We start from the raw sequence: 20,944 nt of genomic DNA, 5'->3' as shown, positions 1-20,944 counted from the left end.
TCTGGGCTATTAAACCAAATCCAGACTGAATTAAAACAAGTAGAGGAGAGATTGAAAAAGCACCAAGATTCTGAGGCAGAATTGGGAAACTACCTCAAACAGCTAAAAGAGGATTTGGCTCTACAACAACAAAATAATTCAGACCAAGAGGCCCAATTAGATGCATTAAAAGAGGAGTGTCAGGAAAGGGTTGACTCTTGAGTCAACAGAAACTGAATGAACTGAATGAACAACTAACATATACCAGTGCCTGCTCAGAACAAATAACCATGTTACAAAATCAGAGTCAAAAAGTGGAAGGGGAGAATAGTAAATGAATCAGTAAAGAACTCCACCTCCAGACAGAATTTAACCAAGAATGCCAGACATTAAGTACAATCAAACACCAGCTAGATGACCTGGGGGAACAGAGGGGCGCCATTCATCAAGAAAAAGATGCCCCTGTCAGGAAGTGAGCAACCTAAAAACAGATATACAGAAAAGAGAGTTAGTCCTCCAGAAACTAAATGAACTATAAGTAGAATATGAAAAGTTATTGGGGCACACCAGACGGGTGGAAGGTGCTCTAGAAAAGAACACTGAAGCAAAAAATGCGCAAAATCAGGAGATGAATCTCCTGCAACAAAAATTGTCTCAGTATTCCCAGACCATACAGGCAGTACAAAAGATAATGCGCCCCTCTGTGAGGAGAACAGTGGACTACAGAGTCAGGTAGCAGCTCATGAAAAGGCCATAGATGCAAGTCAATCCCTGATAGCGAAACAAAAGGCTCAGGCCTTTGCCTACCATCAGGAAATAGAGGCTGAGAGGGAGAAACTGAAGCTGTTAGAGAAAGAGTATGCTAGGCTGAATCCAAACTTGAGGGACCCCGAACAAGTAGAGAGGGACAGGGCAACCCCTGATCACAGTGTGATGCCCTCTGTACTAAAGGCCTGAAACCCACTTACCAATTTGTATTCACAAGGCACTGCTGACCTCTTGTCCGCCAGTTCACAAGAACTGGGTGTCATGGGGCAGCCAGACTTAAATAGGCCTAGCATGTTTGAACAGGTAGGCCACCGCCTGTCAGAGATTGATGGACGTGCGTCCCTGTACAGATTCTGAAATGTTATGGCTGAAAATCTGATCAGGAAGACTCCTATGAAGAGAAACTCAGGGAGCTAGACCTACAGAAGCATCGCTTACAAAGGAACTATTTGGTTCGCTTTGCAGAAAAACAGCAAAGAATGAGGCCCCATTAGAGCATTCTGAACACCTCCACCCAATCAGGGCAGTGGGAAGATCCTCTGCCAACCCTGAAATTAGGGAGGAGTCACTCTCCTGTGCAAAAGAGGGAGTCCAAGGGGAGTGACCCAAAGAAACCAAGGTACAACAGGGAAGAAGAAGCTAGGATCCACTATTCTGCATTCCCCTCACAAGCTCAAAGAATCAGGGAGTGCTTAAAAGATCATGAGGGGACCTCAAACAGTAGCAGCTCTGAGTCTGATGGCGAGTGGACTCAGGAGACGTGGCAGAAGATGGCAAATAAACAGAAGAGAGCTCTGGTGAAAGACGCCATTAGGCAGATTAAGGCTATTAAGAATTGTATAACCCTGTACCACAAAAATGCTAAATATTCTGTCTGGGAACATCTGGACCTCTATGAACAGATGATGGACACTTTTCACATAAAAGATAGCCAGAACTGCATAAACTATGCCAAATGGACGTTCTCTCCGGAGTAATCAAGCTTCTTTGCTGGTCTGGAAGACCAAAACCATTCAAGGAGGTCCACCTACAAAGCGGCCATCTTGAAGCGCTTTCCCACCCACAGAAACCCCCACGAGGCCCGTAAAGCAGCCTACAATTTGCAATGTAGAGATGATCAGGCCCCAAGAGAATTTGTGCAGGAGCTAAAATGCACCTTTACCCAAACTACCAGGAGGGTGCGCACGAATAGTCGAGAGTTTATAACTACCTATTTTCATGCACTCCCAAAAGAAATAATGACCCAGCTGGTGAGGGATTTTCATGACAAAAGGACCCTGGACTGGGTAATAGAGCAGGCTACCCGGCTCTATGAAGTCCAAAAACCTGCTGAAAATAAAAAACAGACAAAAACCCCCAAACCAACCAACACCCCTGCTGCTGCTAAGGTGGCAGAGGTGAATATTGCCCCTATTTTGGATCTAGAAATGGGGGGGCTGAAAACAAACCTTACCAAAACCAGCCAAATCAGAGGCAATGAAGGTCATCTGATCAATCAGCAGCAGGTGGCAGTCAGGTACGTAATCCCGCCAATGTGACCTCTAACTCTGCTGATTACATCAGTCCCAGATACAAGGGCAACAGACCTATCTTGGGGTATGTATGGACTCCCCTCGTCCAAGGGGGGGGATCCAACCAGATGAGTACTGCCCCAGGAAACGTCCCTCCTAACTTCCCTCAGGAAGGCAGCAATCCCCCAAATCTTGGGTTAAGTTTCTTCCCCCGGTATCTTCCAAACCCCAACCAGCAGGAAAACCCTCCATTCTTTCCCCGCTTTCAGGAGTCCAGACCACCCAATCTGGGAGAGGGGAGGCCAAGGGTGGAGGGCTACCAAGGGAATCCCCAATACCCAGGGTACTCTGGGAGAAGGGATAGTTACCCTTTCTGTGAACCACCTAGGTTTGAACAAAGACCCCCGTACCAGCCGGAGCGGGTGTCCCAACTGGAGCCCCAGGTCCAGAACCTCACACAGGATCTGAGTTGCATGTTGAGGGCTCAGCAGAACCCTCAGATGAACGTGGCAGCTCAGAACCCCTCAAACCAAGGGTTTGGCACCCCAGAACAATGACGGGGAGAGAACCCTGACAACTCACTGGTTCCAGTGGAGGAGGCACGGGAGGAAGGGGGGTGTAAAGCCCTAGAGGAAGCTTCCTTCCTCACCTGTGAAAAGTCCCTGGACACCCCGGAACCGGAATTAAAATCTCCTGCTCCGAAAATCTGCAAACCAGGGAACAGAGGGTGGTTAGGAGAAATAAAGAAATTAAAAAGGCCACATTTGTGGAGGAAGTTAGTGTCCTCCAGTTTGAAGGGGAAGAATCCTTGGAGGATTCTTGGAAGAAAATCTTCTCCTTCAGGGACAGGGGATTTCCTCCCAAAGAAAAATGGGTCCCAAGAGATTTGAATGAAGACTGGGTGGGTGTGGGGACTGATTCAGAGTCACGCATCCCTGAACCCCAGAATTGACATCCTGAGAAAAAAATATTAATGGAGGGATCCTCCTCACAAATTGGTTCTAGTGGCTGCCACCAGATAAGAGAGGGCAGCACAGAGCTAAGGGAGATATGGGATGCCAAAATCCTACATATTTCAGGATGCCAAATGTCCACCATGTCGGAGTCCAAAATAAAGAAATTGACCTCCCAGCTTGCCCAAAATGCTCATAACCATTGCCCGCTGGAGGAGAAGGAGGGGAGGTTCTATGCCCACATCCAAATGCAAGGGAAATGTGCATTTTCAGCCCTGGTGGACACTGGATCCCAAGCCACTCGTGTGTCTAAAAGAGCCTTTGAGCAGCTAAATTCAGGAAGGGGGAAGAGACACCAGATCCCTCTCAACCCTCTTCCTGGACAACTCCAGAACTTCGACGGGAATGAAATTCCTGTCAAGGTGACTGCGGATCTGTAAATAACTCCTGAGGGTCTCTGTCCGTAGGAGAAGAAAGTGGAAGCATTATTAAAGCTAAAAGACCCCACAATTCTGCGTGAGCTAAGAAGCCTCCTTGGACTGACTGATTACAGTAGGAAGTTCATTGAGGATTATGCAGAGCTCACAAGACCCCTGATACATCAGTTGAAGGGGGGGTCAAATGGGAGTGGGGTCCAGAACAAGCAGAGGCAGTAAAACAACTCAAAAGAAGTCTCTCACAAGCGCCTTGTCTAGCTTATCCTGTCAAAAACAAGGAGTTCTTCTAATGGGGTCAGGGTTTTCGAATACATGCTTGACAGCAGTATTATATCAAAAGAGTGACTAGGTCAACAAAATCATCTCCTATGCAAGCAAGACGTTATCCTCTGTGGAGGAAAAATTCAAAGATTGTGAGAAGGTACTCCTGGCAATGGTGTGGGCATTGAAAAATTACTGCCCGTTCATCCAGGGGGAACAGATCATAGTGGAGACACAACACTAGCCTTTGCAATACCTCCAAAGCGACAGAATTTGGTCCAGAATTGTGAGTCATTCCAGAATTACTTCCTGGATTCGGTAAATACAAGGCTTTCCTGTGGAGATCAGATATGGCCAAAACAAGAAGAGTCACCTCGCGCATGGTCTGGCTGACTTGCATGAATGTGCCAGAGAAAACCGTCTTGAGGACGAAAGTCTCAAAACCCAGGACAACATGGAGGTGTACCTGAATTCCCCGCACAAAGTCTTTGAAGAAGACAAGTGTGAGGGAATGCCCACAGTTTATGTGGATGGGTGCTCCTTGCATGTTGACAACAACAGGGGAAAGGAACTGGTGGCCGGCGTTAGGAATGCCTGGGTGAATGGTGCCCCGGAACCCTCTGCTGGGTACAAAATCAGTCTCCACAGTAGTCTGGTGGCAGAGTTGATGGCAGTCATCAGGCCATCCTCGCTGCCGTCCAACACCAACTCCACGAAGTGGTCATAATCACTGATTCAGATTATGTCCGGAACGAGTTAGTGGAGCAACTGGTCAATTGGAAAACCAGAGGCATGGTGTGTGCTAATAACAAACCACTTAAACATGGCAAACTAATCCAAAATATTGGTGATCTGGTTACCTCTAATGGGATGACCATTTATCTGAAGAAGATTAAGGGTCATTCCAGAATAGAGGGGCCAGACAAAACTGGAAACGGCTGGGCTGATCAGCTGGCCAAAACCGGAGCCATCCAGGGGGATCTCCTTCAGATTGAGTCCTTGTTGGGGGAAATCCAGGTCCCTGCTGTCACTAGGACCCAGACAAATGCACACAATGAACTCTCAATTGCCCAGTGGAGTAAGGAGACCACAGATGCTGATTTAATCACAGCACAAAAAGGGGATCCGAATATTGGGAAATTTTATAAACACATTGAGGACCCCGAGAACTTTCCTCTGATGGATACCAATTACAAAGGGAAAGAGGACCTCAGGGTGTTGATGTAGTGTCCCAAAATGTTCAGAGTGCAAGCCGGTTTGTTGGTAAGGAGATCCATCTCTGGATGTGACCAGTGGGTGGTACCTACCTCATTCTGAAGCCTGCTGCAGAGTCATGACGCGGCAACAGCTGGTCATCAGGGGTTTCATACTACTCTGGAAATCATGCGGGACGTGTCATACTGGCCACACATGGGGCAGGACGTCAACCAATATTTGAAGGGGTGTCTTGTGTGTGCACAATTTCAGCCAAGTTCACTCACACACCAAGCTCCCCTCCAGAAGAGGGGGATTACACTGCCTTGGTCAGATTTACAAGTAGATTTCATCGGGCCCATGATTCGCTCCCATAGGGGGAACCAGTACATGTTAACAGTAACATGCTTGTTTACCAAATGGGTGGAATGTCTCCTGGCACCAAATTGCAAGGCAGAAACAGCAGCTGCCCTAATGATCAACCACATCTTCTCGCATTTTGGCCTGCCCCAAAGGATTGAGTCAGACCGAGGAAGTCACTTCACCAGCGAAGTGATGACAAAGATGTGGGAGATACTTGGGGTAGAAAGGAAAATTCATATTGCATACAGGCAGTCTTCTAGTGGAGGAGTTGAGAGGTACAATAAAACAATTGTGAGCATTCTAAAAAAGTTTGTGGCAGATTCTGGGCCAAATTGGGACATCCGATTACTGCTTGTCCTGATGGCCATCAGATCTACACCATCTTCTGCGACCAAAATGTCTCCATTTGAACTAGTGAATGGATGAAGGATGGTGCTACCTCAGCATTGCTCTATAGAACACAAGAGCAGACCCTGATAAACACCTCCACAACACATGAATATATTGAGAATCTAAGATAACACCTTCAGCATGCTTTTGTGTACGCTCAGCAGAATCTGGAAAGATCAGCGTAGGGGATGAAAACTCAACATGACTTAAAAACAACCAAAAAGGAATACCAAGTAGGAGACATGGTCTACTTGTAATTTTCAAAGGAACCAGACTAAGGAGAGACAATGTCTCCCCTCCTGACGTAGTCCTTTTGACATTGTAGATAAAATCTCACCTGTCGCCTACAGAATCTGCATCCCCTATGAAGAGCTGTCAGAAGAGAAATGGGTCCACATTAATCAGTTAAAGAGTTGTCATCCTAGACACACTTTGCAGCTGATTGAGGAGCCCAAGGAAAGTCAAATAGAGGAGACATCTGGAGAATTAGAACAAGAAAATGAAAAAGCAGAAGGGAACAGTTAGGTCCCTAGGTATATCTATCTAACAAGGAGTACTTTTCTTCATTATCAGTGCAAAATGGTATCACAAAAACCATGGGGTGAAAAGTTCAATAGCTATCCTTTCCTTGTTAAGTCGTGCGTCTGCTGCTCATTTTAAATGTGTGTCTTGTTCTACTGATGTCAACCTTCCAGGAAGACAGTCAGTGGAAAAATGCTATAACCTGTCTTTATCTATCCCCTTTAGTATTAATTCCATTCCTTCATAGACCGATGAGGACCTCCCCGGGGACTTGGAAAGGGAAGGAAGGAAAGGGAGTGTCACTCCACACTCCAACGATAGAAAAAGGGTGGATCATGGCGTACCGCTCCCTGATGAAAGAAGAACTCCACCCGATGAACCCAACGTTGCCCTGCTCTCCTTCAACAAGAAGTCTCGGGAAAGAAGTGGGGGTTCTGTTGGGCACATTTACCAACCCAGCAGACCTCCCCTATATCACCAGACTGCATCTCAGCAGTCACCAGCAGAATGGCTGCGCTGGCTCTGTTGAGCCCGATTGCCTTGCATTAAAACTGTATTTTGCAGTCACCAAAATAATGGCTGTGCTGTTTTACCAGGCACATATGGGGTGAGGTGAAACACAGAAAACCCTGAGAATTGCTGTCTATTATTTCTTCATTTGCACCAGAGAAAAGAGTCAAAGGCAGCACTGCTATGCTGCCAGCTCAAAACTTCCCATTGAAAAAGAAAGCGTTCTGCATTTAAAAATGGCCGTGCATTGATTCCCTGTCCATCTTTTCAACGGTACACAACTTGGGTCCAGTGAGACCCAGCTATGTTCATCCATATTCAGGTTGTGTTCCAGTAAATGGGGGCATTCCTTACTGAATGACAGGTTGTGTCAGGCAAGATTTGTGAAATTGCAAAGAACTTCACTCCAGCCGCACGGCAAATGTTTTCATCTTGCAACAATCTAATGCCATATAAACTCTTTACAAAAAGCCCTCTATCTCTCCTAGCTCATGTCAGTTTCAAAGGACCTTTTATTTGAACAGATGCCTGTGCATTAGAAACATGACCATGGCTTTGGAAAGGTTCAGAAAAGGGATGCGAGGAAAGCCGTATTTGTAAAGGGAAATTCAAGGAAACTTAACCACGTGTAAAATGGTGCTTTTGATAAACAAGAAAATGTCTGTTTAAAATTGAAATGTTGAATTAAGGCCCTGTCCTTGCATATAAATGTGATGGGGTTTTGTTTTAAAACATATATAGGATATTTAATTCCAACAGACTTGCTTTCTGGTTCAGGAAAGAAAAATACATACATAAATACATTTGCTGTGAGGCCAGCAGAACAGGATTGTTGCAGGCCCTGGCTTCAAAGGATCTTGCTTCCTAGGAACATGATCTACCTCCCCCCAAGGGGACCAGCCCCCGAAGCATATAAATGTGCAAGGGTGGAGGATCTTGCACCCTCGTCAGACAAAGCGGCAGTGCTCCAGCCTCGGACAATGGATTTCCAGGACACATAGGTGTGAATTTCTGGGGGCACCTCCCCTCAACTCAAACTGAAGAACCTCAAAGGCAAATCCATGGCAACAATGGACTAAGGCTGCCTAGAGCCTGACATTTGGCTGTGGTTTGGACAGAATGCCCTTATTTGGAAGACAAAGCCAGCCCATCTGGGGCAAAAGACTTTTCTTATTTAATAAACTTTAAGACTTTTATTTCTGCGACCGGAAAAAACAGGCATGCAAAATTTTAACAGTTCAAATGTAATTTTTGTGACATCAAAATAAGACATAGTCGCTTTCCCTAGCATGTTGGGGACACAAACAGCAGGAAAATATAATTCATGGGAAAAGTATACATGGTACAACTTTGACATTTAAGGAAAACCTGCTATATGATGATATGTACACATGTATAAAATTGTAGAATTTTAGTGAAATGGTTCCCACTAAAAATTGTGAAATATTATTAGAAGGTCTAAACAACATCGTACAAACTTGGGAATTGGAATGACAGGATCTGTGTAAAATATGGCCTTTGTCTATGTGATTTGTAAAAGCGCCACAACTGTAAAAATTTGCATTTTATGTGATCACTGATTTTAGCAGAAATAACTGTGGGTGGGCCATGTACATTGTAAGCACACACCATAAAACTGATGCCATGACCCTGAAGTCCATCTGGCTGACAGGAAGGCGGTGACAGCCACCCCTGACCAATCCAGTTGTTAGAGCCATGTCCAGCCAAAGTCTGCCCCCATAGTGAAATCCTGTGATGTCATCCTACTTATAAAAGGTGGAGGCTCAGAGAGAAAAAGAACTGACTCTCCCAATTTCCAGCTTCAGCATATCCAGAGATCCAGACATTACTACTCATCACCCAGCAAGATTCCAAATTCCACTGCCAGGGAAGGGATAGCTGCTCCAGACCCTCCTATCCAGGCAGAACCACCCTTAAGAATTAAACCCTACAACAAACCCACTAATTCCGGGAGGCAATGGAAAGGTGGCTGAATCCTCATTGGGATTATCCAACGCTACCTGCTTGCCCTGCTACCTGCTTTATCCAGCTAATGCGCTGCTGTGCAATGACCAGACCCTTGCCCCACTGTTTAGATACCCGGTTGACGGTCCAAAATTCCAAATTCAAGTGCTTATTGTAAGTATCACCCCCATCCCATAGAAAAATGTCGGATATCCCATTCTGATGCTTTGCCCTTTGTTCAACCCTATAAGTAATCCTGAAAGTACACTAGTAACTGTTTAAAATGATCAGAACCCTCTGTGTATCCTGCTCCTCGATTTCCAAGTGTTAGCATCATTTTTCCCCATCCTTATAGCCCATTGCATAAATCCTCAGTAATATTTAGAATAAACGAATTCATTCCCCCATAAGGAGATGTGTGGCATGAGGGGGGTTAAGACTGCAGCTTGACCTTTTCCCACAGGCAGTGTTTCTCTTCTTGATAATCTAGTTACAAAATATATTTTTAATAGCACTTGTCATTTCCTTTCCAAACCGATTTTCCCTAAACCCTTGAAAATAAGAAAATGTAATGTCTCCACGTGAGATTTGGCTGCACTGTGTTTTTCCTCCCAAAGTCGATTTTCTGAACTGTATGCCCATTGTTAGGACATTGCTTTGTAGTTTGCTAGTGTTCTTACATTTCTGATACTGTTATACTCATTCATGCCTTTTCCATTCAACCGTGCATGTAAAATAACCATTTCGTAATTTCACAGGCTGTTTTGCTCAGTTTTCAAGGGAGCTAACGCCTCATAGTCAGTGGTGGTAAGTGGAATTTTAATTTTGATTGTTGCATAGTGTACCTGACTCTTTGCTACATCTCCCCATCCATGCACATTTTGATTAGTAGGGGTTTGAGGAAGTTTTGCAGGGAGAATGATTAACTGCGATGCCATTTAAAAGTCCACTCAAAATTACTTTTGCTTTCTTTCAATTGTGAAGTGTTTACCTTACATGAAAAGTTCAAACTACGGGTATTCCATCATTTTACTGTATAATTATCACCACATAGGTGATTGCTGCACTATATTAAATGTGTGTGATTTGATTTGGATTTTAAAATAAATAAATATTGTATTACTACTATCCACCGGCCTGGTTCATGGTCTGTTGTGGCCCGAGGTATTTGTAAAAGGGTTGTGAGACGGGTTGGGTGCCATCCCAATCTGAATTCTTAGTAAATAATGTAAAAGTGTTTTAATAGTGCGCTGTAATACCACCCAATGGCAGTTAATGCCTCATACGCCTAGTACCAGATAAAGTCAGAGGACTAGCCAACTGACAGAGAACCCTGCACACTGGATAAAATAACAAACAACCCTTTATTTCTTCTTTTTACCACAGGAAGACCTTTGTCATAATGTCAAGTGTATAGAGGCAATGCAAATCAATCAAATTCTAAACTAAAACGTCTTAAAAAACGAACGTAAAAGAACCCATGAAACCTCAACATGTTTCGATTTATACTTGGATCATCATCAGGAGGACCAAAAGGCTGACCCCACAGCATTGTACCCATATATGGGGCTTACCATATATGCTGTTGACCATACAGTTCTGACCTATATGGGCAGCAGCATATATGATTGAGTAGACCTTTCTAGGATTCAAACCTGTGAATTAACAGAACACATACATCACAGCACTGAGCACTTAACCCACGTAGCTGTCTTACCAGTGATTTCTCCTTAAATCGGCATACCACAGAATTTGGCAAGAATTGGCTCCGGGGGTTACATTTCTTATTGACCTAAAAGGTATTATAACAGTGCTTAGAAGCAGTATGAATATGTTATGGCCCATAAGTAAACCTGATAATAGTAGTGTTATCTTTTCTTTAAAGGGAAAGTAGAGGGTGGTGGGCAGTCTGCTGATTAAACAGCATAGCGTGTCAGAAATGGATAGCTGAGCGAGCTAAAAGCTCATCTCTGGCACGTACCAGCATGCCCTTTTCAAGTTCATAATTTAGCAGTGGTGATCAGCGGTTCACCCTCAAGAGGTATATGCACTAAGTGCTATCACATTTTGTAGTAATAACACCTATTTTACTTAATTTAGAAGCAAGAGGAATCCGGTGTCAGACTTGAAAAATATGATATAATAATAACTAGTTCACCTGCACATGGGCCACAATACAGGCCACAGTAACTTCAGAATGTGGAGTATTTTTGCACAAACGTATAGGCCTCAGAAACTTAAACCAAACAAGTTGTCTCTAAATAAGAAGCTGTTCATCTGGAACATCCAGTCTGTCTGGTGTATACAGACAAGCACTACTATTCAGTCCTACCTTTGCGAATATGGCACATTAGAGAAAGACACACTTCACATTCTAAGAACCGGCTTTATGTTAGTTTTCACACTGTCTCTGGGTTCCTCCACCAGGGTCGCAGTGCTAGTTCCAGAGGTCGCGGGAAGTCATCAGGGGTCGCAGCTGTGATCCCTGACGTCCCCCAACTGACGTGAATGCCCTGCGCCTTCTCCTTTTGCAGGCCTTCATTGAAACAGTAAAGGGACTTAATTCCTTTACTATTTCCAGTGGCGGCCATATTAGTTTGGGCAAGTCGATCAAAAATAATTTCCCATTTAAAAAAACCCATACAACATCATTAGAACCCCAAATGTTTCACAGAGTGCTAACAGCATTACCAGCTGCACAAGCCCTAAACCCCAGCCATTAAGGCTAGATTGATGCAACTGGGCTCTGCTGCCTATTTATGTATTTTATTGTCCATTAATTGTTTCAATTTACACTCAATTCGACTGGAAAAATGAGACCCCGAATTTAGGTGTAACATTTTGTGTCACCTCATACCTCACTGATTATTCTCTGACTACATCAATGTCAACGATAATGCTGTGCTTTGCATAGGTGGCGACCAACACATTCATTTGAAGCTGCATGCATCAAAGCTGTCCAGGCCTGCTTCGCGATTCAACCAGCTGTATCCCTCTGGCATGCTTCCATGAACCACGCATCCTTGATGTAACACATCATTTGCTTGGCATCGGTGGCACATTAGAGCAGCTTAAGTTACATTAAGCTACTGCGGAGAGCACTGATTCATTCTACACTTGGCAGAATGCAACACACAATACAATGGCAAACACATATATCTTTATATTAAACGAGAATTCAGGTCCACAATGAATGCCTTCAGAAAGTGCAGTCTTGGCTTTCAGAGGGAGTTTTTCTTTTCTCTGAATAGATCCATATTTAGTAATTTCATGAGGAAAAGAGAACACACAAATTATTTCTCCTGCTGTGAAGATTCCCTGTTGACTTTTTATTGGATGTCAGAGCATTCCTGGCTGGCTCACAAAATCCATCATGATGAAAGCCCCTTTCATGTAGCACCGCATAAGAAGCTAGTAATATCCTGTACTTATGGATTATGCTAAATCTTTGAACCTCCATAAGTGAGAGATATCACTTTCTATGACCATAAACAAAAAAAGGGACAAGTCATTATTGCAAAAACACTGAATATATTGCACAGAACTACTTGGATATTATCCATAATACATAGGTCACCCGAATTCAATTTGTAGTTTTGGCTGCGATATGGCAAAATATAATTGCATGGTGATTGATTGATTACATGCTTATAAAGCGCCGAAAGCCTGCAGGCATCGGGGCGCATTACATAGAACACGTAATTGGATTGCCGTTTTATCCCTGTTGTTGATGTATTTAAACAGATTTCCCATCTCATGCAATTATGTAAATGATCACCATAACAAAGGTCATTGGTAGAGGCTTCCGATACACTTCTGGTGCAGGTCAAAATGTGTTTGTAACAGCTGGCCGAGAGTATGGGTACAACAATGATGGCATGCCTCCACACATTTAGTGGTGGGGAAAGTGATAAAAGAGTTACCTGTGATCCCCTGTCTTAGCCATTGACAAAATAGGTTAAAGCCACCCTAGCATACACAGACAGGGAATGGGGAAGCATATCCTGAATGTCAGGAACTCTGGTTAGAATGCACATTCAGGCAAATCATGGTCAATGCAAAAATTAATGCCAGAGTCTAGGAAGAACAAACATGTCAATTAGAGATCTGCACAACCTTTAGTGACAGATTTGCTCAAATACCACAGAGGATAACACTGGGATAGAGTGGACAGATATACATGTATGTACTGTAAAGGTGTGGAAGGAGGAAACCGACACAAAGGTGGCATGCTTTTGGTTATAGACTTGTATTTCTTAGGGAGAAAACCTCACTGTACCTATTTCTACGAGCGGTTTCCCTGCCTCGACCTAAAACTAAAGGAACTGTCAGAATGTCCATCAAATTAAAGTTCCACTGTCCTGTGTCAAACCCTATTCTAACCCTCACACTATAGCTAAAGAATAAACTAACGAAATGTTCTTCCTTCGGGAGAACGGTTCCCTTCTCCTGGTTTTTCAACAGTGTCCAACAATTGTTCTTTCTTAATAGAAAATACCAGGGGGAAAATGTCCAGTAGAATGACTCCCGTCTCCTAGCTTGCATTTTTGTAATTTTCAAAAGGAACTGAGGGAATTACTCCCTTCCCCAGGTGTTAGTTTATACCATTCAACACAAGGCCATTGGAAATGACTCCCTTTTCCTCGCTTCTCTGTAGAGTTCCAGACCCTTCTGTGGGGGTAGGTGGTCTCCCCACTGAGATGAGGAGGAGTTCCTCGGATGCCCTCTTGGCTTTCTTTCGGGTCCCAGACCTGTCTCTGGTGGTCAGTGTTCTCCCCACTGAGATGAGGAAGAAGGTTTCATCTTAAGTTCGCTCCACTGAACTTCAGAGTTTCCCAGACCCTTATATGCGTTATAACTGTTTTACTGTGCTAAGGACGTTCACCTCAGATGCACTCTGCAGTTCTAATGGAGTCCCAGACCCTACTTAGTCCCTCTCCAGGCCTGCCCTCAGAGTTCTCAGAAAGTCTTACAGGGTTCCAAACCCTCCTAGGTCCCTCTCTAGGCCTAGCGACCACCCTCACAGTGTGCTTTGGTGACCCTCCTTGACTCCTCTTGTCCTTACCGGCCTGCTCGTAGCTCCCATTACCTTCTGGGAATCCAGCATATGGCAGTGGTTCTTCCTGGGACTGGACTCGGCCATCAGTGTGCTCTCTTTAGTTGTCTGCTTCTTGTGGTTGCTGGTTTCGGGGTTGGCTCCTTGCAGTATTGGAACAATTCGGTGATTGAGTGGTCCACCTTTGCATGGAGGTTGTACCACTGCCTCGCCTCAGGATTGTAGGACCGACCGACGTCAGGTCCTGAAGAGCCACCTTCTGCTTCCCGCAGGTGGTTTCTGCTCTCTGGTCTTTGACGCTTCTCTGCTCCCACAACTGACAGCGCCCTTCCTTGCTGCAGCTCTGGGGCTGGCTTGACAACGTGCTGAGTCCTTCTTTGGTTTTTAAACTCTGCCAATGTCCATTCCCTTGTGGAGGGCTAGAAGGCTTTTTCCAGTTCCATGGATCCATCTTCATGCTTCTATGCATCCTCTTCGTTATAGTTCTTGAGAAAAAGGTATTCTTCATGTTATTTATTATGTTCCTCTTCCTAGTACTTTAAAAAGGATCTACTTTGGAGGTATGATATGATATTTTATTTATAGCGAACCCATACACAAATGTTATAAAGCACGATGGGGCAGGGGGGTAAAACAGGGGGACAAGACAACGATCTTACTAGGCCCAGTGACATTGAGACTGCACAACTGCAGGGGAGAGGAAGAGGGAAAAGTGCAGATGGAAGGGGAGGAGAAGTGCGGCCAACAGGTGGCAGTGCAAGGTTAAGTGCAAATTGGCAAGTGATGGATTACGAAGGTAGGGGGTCAGTAGGGTTACAGATACAACCCCAAGTGCAGGGCTGCCAGGAGGCAGTGCAGGTGTGCAGCTGGGAGGACAAGGACCTGGGCCTGTGGTTCAGAGGGTAGCCAGTAACCAGTGCAGTATCATATAGGCGATCATCAGAGAAGAGGAAGAGAGAAGGCAGAAGCAAAGAGGAAAGCCTTGAGCTGCTTCCGGAACCAGAGGTGGTTCTGTTCAAGTTTCAGAGAGGCAGGGAGGCTGTTCCAGAGGGAGGTGCCCGCAGAAGAGACAGATATGACTCTGGCTCGTTTCTTAGAAAAACGCCTGGCCCTCAACGAGTTGGAAGTGGAGGAGGGAAGGGCTTGAGTAGGATGATAATTCAGAAGAGAAAGCTGGAAATATTTTGGTCTTAGGCCCCAGAAGGCCTTGTGGACAATGCAAAGGGTATTGAATTTGATCCTTGCAGCCACTGGGAGCTAATGGAGAGATTTCAGTGCTGCAGAGAAACAATCCCTGGGCTTGAGGCCAAGGAAAAGTCTCGCAGTCCTGTTCTTGGTGAGTTGCAGGGGGCAGAGAGTAGAGGCAGGCAGATTTAAAAAGAGGCTATTACAATAGTCAAGCCTAGAGAGAAACAGGGCTCTAGAGACAGTGAGCTTCTCGGGGAAGGAGAGGAGAGGGATAATACCCCTGAGGAGGTGTAGTTGGTAGTTTGAATTCTTAGAGACGTCAGAGATGTGAGGAGAGAAGGAGAGAGTGGACTCGAAGATAACCCTGAGGTTCTTAGCTTTGCAGGTGGGAGCAGGGGGAGGGCCAAGGGAGGCCGGGCAGGGAGCGTGAGGGGAAAGAAGGATGCTGGTGTGCCAATGAGGAGAATCTCCATCTTGCTGGCATTCAGGCAGAGGTCATTGGCGGCACACCACTCTTGTATTTCAGAGAGACAATCCGGGGTGAGAGAAGCAGAAGGGGCAGAAGGGGTGGCAGTTGGGAGCCTGAAAGCAAGCTGAGTGTCATTCCCATAACATTGGAAGTTTGCACGGAAAGCAGCAATGCAGTGAATTTTATAGTTTTATGCTCAATAAGAGATTGTGGTGAGGTGTGACCAGTGTGGTGACTTTGTGAGTGGACACTGGGGTTGTGACGATAGGGCCTGTAGACTAGGTTGTTGTCCTGGTCCCCGGGAGTGGAGTTGCTCCCCATGAGGTCCTCCTGCATTATACCCCACTATGGGTCTTTTGGGTAGTTGCCACTCCTTCCTAACCTCATGAGAAGGCCCCCCCCACACCCCTGGGGTGAAGTGACAACATCTAGTGATAAGTCACATGCCCTTCCCCTAAAGCTACGTGCTTCCCCATCTCCCTCTAAGGGAAATCGGGATAGGAAATCTACATTTCTCTGTTCTTTGTCCGATCTATGTTCTACATGGAAGCAAAAGGGTTGGAGATCAAGGCACCAGCACATAATCCTGTGGTGTGTTTCTTTCCGTAGACTGAGCCAAGTGAGTGGGAAATGGTCGGTTATCAAGGTGAACTTCCTCCTGGTCAGATAATACTTTAAATAACCCACCATCCATTTGATGGATAAAGCCTCCAGTTTGATAGGAAGGAGCCAAGAGATTAAAAGCGAATTTACATGAAAGATGCTATCCAGCAAGCCTGACAAAACGAGCGATGAAGAGAGCAGAAAATAATCATCGAGAAGCGATACTTGAACAACAGCTGGTACCCATGGAGAAAAAGAACGAGAATTTGGTCTTCGTGAATACTTACAGTAACTTATCAGACTGGATCAGAAAAATTATACATCAAAATTTGAAGATCCTTGAAAAGGGAAAGAGTCCCATAGAAAGACCACTACTCGCATTCTGGAGGAGTAGGACTGTAAAAGATCAGATCATGCGTAATGATATTACGAAACAAATAAAAGTCCAGCCTACCTTGACAGAAACTTGGGGAATGCGGGCACCAGAGGGACACTACCCGTTTGGTAGTTGTTCATGTTGTCCAAAAACAAACAAATCCACAGAAATAGATCTGGGCCTGAGTAGTGAATGGAGACAAAAGATGTTAACCAATTGTAATTCGAAATTTGTGGTATATGTGGTCTGGTGCCCCTGTAAAAAATAAATCTATATACGGAAGACTGAAAGAAAAATAAAGACTCGGATAACGCAACACAAAAGTCGTATACAAAATAGAGTTCACTCTGCTCCCATGGTGGGACACAAGGCAGACAAACTCAGGTGGTCTGTAGTATACCAGGTGAAAATGAGTAATGATATCAATATGGATAGAAAGAGACTCTCGCTGAAAGAAAAAGAACTCATTTTCCTGACAAAAAGCATAGAATTGGGATTGAATGAAAGAGCAGAATGAGGAGACTCTATAACCCCCCACCCCCTTGAAATTCAAAGCACTTTGGAATACGGCAAAAAGCAAGTGATCATCTGAAAAGCAGAGATAGGACAGGTATACCCACGATCAACAGTCTGCTGATTACCAACACAGAAGTTGAAATCCACTTTTTGATAAGTGTGATATAAGTGTAAATAATTCAGAGTAGATAAGCCCATAAAACAAGTGAGATAAACCTATATATTCCATTGAAATCTAAAGAAATCCGGAATAAGGCAGAAATATTGATTCTTGTTTTTTTTTTAAAACCGAGACAGGACAGGACTGCACCAATTTGCTGGCATTTCAAATCACCAAAGCCATCCTTTATTTCATTGGAATTCATATTGAAGTGGTAATGAACTGGTAAAAAAGTGTGACATAACTTAGACCAGTGAATTCTAAAAAACGATTCAAATTACCTTGTTGACCGCTGTAGAAGTGGAGAAGATAACGCGGGATTGAGTTGATCAGAGTAAAGGACCTTGAATCTAGGACCCGCGACACGATGACGCGAATGAATGACAAAAAGTCAAGCTCGACTTAAGAAGGGATCCGGGAACAACATTGCGTTTGAAGAAGAAAAAGGAGCCAGTCTACAGGCGTGTGGATCCATCGAATTGTGTGAGAGATAGCTGTCCCGGTGGCGAGAGAGTGGCGGTCAGCACCCACGAGAGGAATCAGCTGTTTTTGCAAGCACAAGGTAAGCAAATAGAGCTTGTTCAAAAATCGGAATAAGAAGGGGATGAAGGAAAAGCAACATGCTTAAACAAAAGGACCATACTATTTTGTCTGTTCACCTAAGCTTGCTCATCCTACAGACCGAATTTAAAACTTGAGGAGTGACAATTGGGGACCAGAGGAAGATTGGGAACTGCAATATTTGTACTTTAACTCGACGTAAGTAAATGTAATATGAACAGGAAGAGAGTAACTCAGAGTAAAGGATTAAAAACAACAGGTTAATGCCAGTAATTGTCTCCCCATTTCTGCCAGTACAGTGTCTAGAAAAGAATTACCTTGAGGGAGGAGCCCTGGGGACCTTAGGAAGACCTGGACTTTGTCAGCGATCCGGAGTCGGTAGTTGTAAACCCGGAGAGGATAGACTTTCGGGGACTTGTGTGATTAAGATCAGACAACAAGGTATGATGTTTAAGGACACTGATACAAATAATCTGTAAAGCTAATAAAGGTAAATAAGAAGACCTTAACAGGTGGTTGTGTGTTACTACTTTTTTTAAATAGGTAATACAGGAAGTGCGTGATAACGCTACTGATAACACCTGAATCTAGAGATGAACACACCGTAAGGAGTTTGGAGATGATAGACAAGGCATATGCAGGAGCAAGAAGGTAAAGAACCCACTCCTACCTATGTTGCTTTCAGTAAGACATACAACTCTCAAGGTGAAGTCTGTTGAAAAATAAGGGGCATAATGTTAATTGCGAATGAGATGGTTGATGCAAAAAAGATAAACCTTTTCAGAATTGCTAATGCGAAAACCTGTTTCCCCCTTTAAGTGAGGCATGCTAATGACAAATGAAAGGAAGAAGGTTTAAATAAGTTGTACTCTTCCATTGTCATTTATACACTTTTTCTTGTAATAATTAAAGTACAGTGAAGTTGGTTGAATGATAAAACCAATTTTCATATACTTGCTTCCCACAGATGTCCTTTTGGTGTTCTGGCCCAGATGCAATATAGAAGGGAGTGGAACATAAGATCACTCACCAAAAAGTGCAAGAAGACCAGAATGGCTAATGTATAACAAACTGTTACAGTACATACCCCTGAAGAATTTCCTAGTGAATTGTGTCAAATAACAAAGGAAAGAAACATGTTGGGTTGTTGTGATTGTTGAATGGTTGAATGAATGGGTGACAGATGTACGGATGAACAGAAAGAGTTGGGAATATTCGGCTCTCTTGTCAATATAGACAGGTGTTAACAATAGATCCCGAATGAAAACTTGTTCTATATAAAAAATCATTACCAGCAAACTGATGTACTAGGTAACAGATTGTTTATGGGACAATATCGTCCAAAAATAAAGCATTTTTAGAACCTGTCTTTGAAAGATGATAAATGATGTATTTTATTGAAATGTATTTTATAAAATGAAAATAAATTGATATTTTTGATAAAAAACTGGTAATAGTATGTTGTAATTTAATAGACAACAATATATATGACTGAGCTAGAACAAAAAGGTACTGGAAAAGCAACGGACCCTTTAAACAAATTTGTAGTATTGTTCCAGTTTGATAGGGGCATAATATGTTTCCCTGGGGAAGAGTTTTCTACTGATGTATAAAACTGGATGCTCTATCCCATCATACTCTTGGGATAAAACTGCTTCTATCCCTGCTTTGGAGGATGTCTGGAGGATGAACTCCTTCTTGAAATTGGGAACTTTCACGACAGGTTTGCTACAAACAAAATGTGTTTCAATGTATTAAAGCTAGCCTGAATATCTTTCTGCCATCAGAGTTTTTGTGACTCTGCATTTTTCAGCTTATCCATGAGGCAAGATGTTATGGCTGAATAATTGTGAATAAACCTCTGGTAAAAGCCAGTGAGCCCAAAAAAGGCCCTTAGCTCTCTTTTGGTCTTTTGGGGGAGGTGTTTCTTGTACAGCGCTAACCATCTCCAACTGCGGTTGGACTAACCCATTACCCATAAAGAATCCTAAATGTTTTACTGTTGATTGGGCAAAATGGCACTTTTTGGCATTGGTGGTAATGCCAGCTTGCCTTAAGGCAAGGGTGATCTCATATAAGTGAAACATGTGCTTTTCCCAAGTTCGGCTATGGATCACGATATAATTTAGATACGCACCAAAGAAATGGGAGAAGGGTCACAGTATCGGTCCATCTGCCGTTATAAATTTGCATGGGTCTCATGGAGTCCAAAGGGAAGGACTTTGAACTGAAATAGTCAGCCGAGGGTGGAAAAAGCTGTCTTTTCTTTATCCAATGGGTTCAGAGGCACCTGCCAATAGCCTTTGGTATAATCAGTCATAGAGATGTAGACTGCTGTCCCCAGTCGATCGATAAGTTAATCAATTTGAGGCACCGGATAGCTGTTGAACTGAGACACAGCATTCAATTTTCAGAAGTCAATGCAAAACCTCTATGATTTATCAGGTTTGACCACAGGGACTACTGGAGATGACCACAGACTCTGAGACGGTTCAATTATGTCAGCTTGTAACATCTTCCACCTACTGGAGGGCTATTTCTTTTCTCGCCTCTAGAATCCGATAAGTCCTTCGATTTCTTAACGTATTTATTTATTTTGACATTTGTAAAGCCGCCGAACCCTGGGCACCTGGGCACTGGTTACATGAAAGACAATGTTACAACAGGTTGCAAGCGAGACGGTACATGCAAAGTGCTCAGCTTGTAGTCTAGGTGGGCATCGAGTTTGCTCACTTGCTGGAAGATGTGTAAGAGCCCCATTACTTTAGGAGTTCTTGGATGAAAAGCCAAGTTTTGTGGCCTTTACGGAAAGACCAGAAGAAGGTGTCTGATCTTAGCGCTAGAGGCAGGGCGTTCCAAAGTTTGGTGGCAATCACAGGGAAGCTGCTTCCACCAGCTTTTTGTCATTTGTATCTGGGAACGGTGAGTAGATGGGAGTGGGCCACCGGTGTATCTCTAATGGATTGGGCTTTGGAAAATGTTCTAGCCAGGTACGTTGGGGCAGTGTTTGATAGGCATTTGTGAGTGCCACCCCCTTGCCTGGGGGTGTGCGAATGCAGTGTTGAACTCCTTTCACCCGCCCTGGTTTGCTACTGAATACATCTGGGAACTGATCCAGTAGGACATGGATGTTTTATTGTTGGTGTTCAGGTATATCAGAGG

Source organism: Ambystoma mexicanum, chromosome 9 (assembly GCF_040938575.1).
Source record: "Ambystoma mexicanum isolate Mex_15411 chromosome 9, UKY_AmexF1_1, whole genome shotgun sequence".
Lineage (NCBI taxonomy): Eukaryota > Metazoa > Chordata > Amphibia > Caudata > Ambystomatidae > Ambystoma > Ambystoma mexicanum.
Note: the sequence above shows the minus strand (reverse complement) of the source record.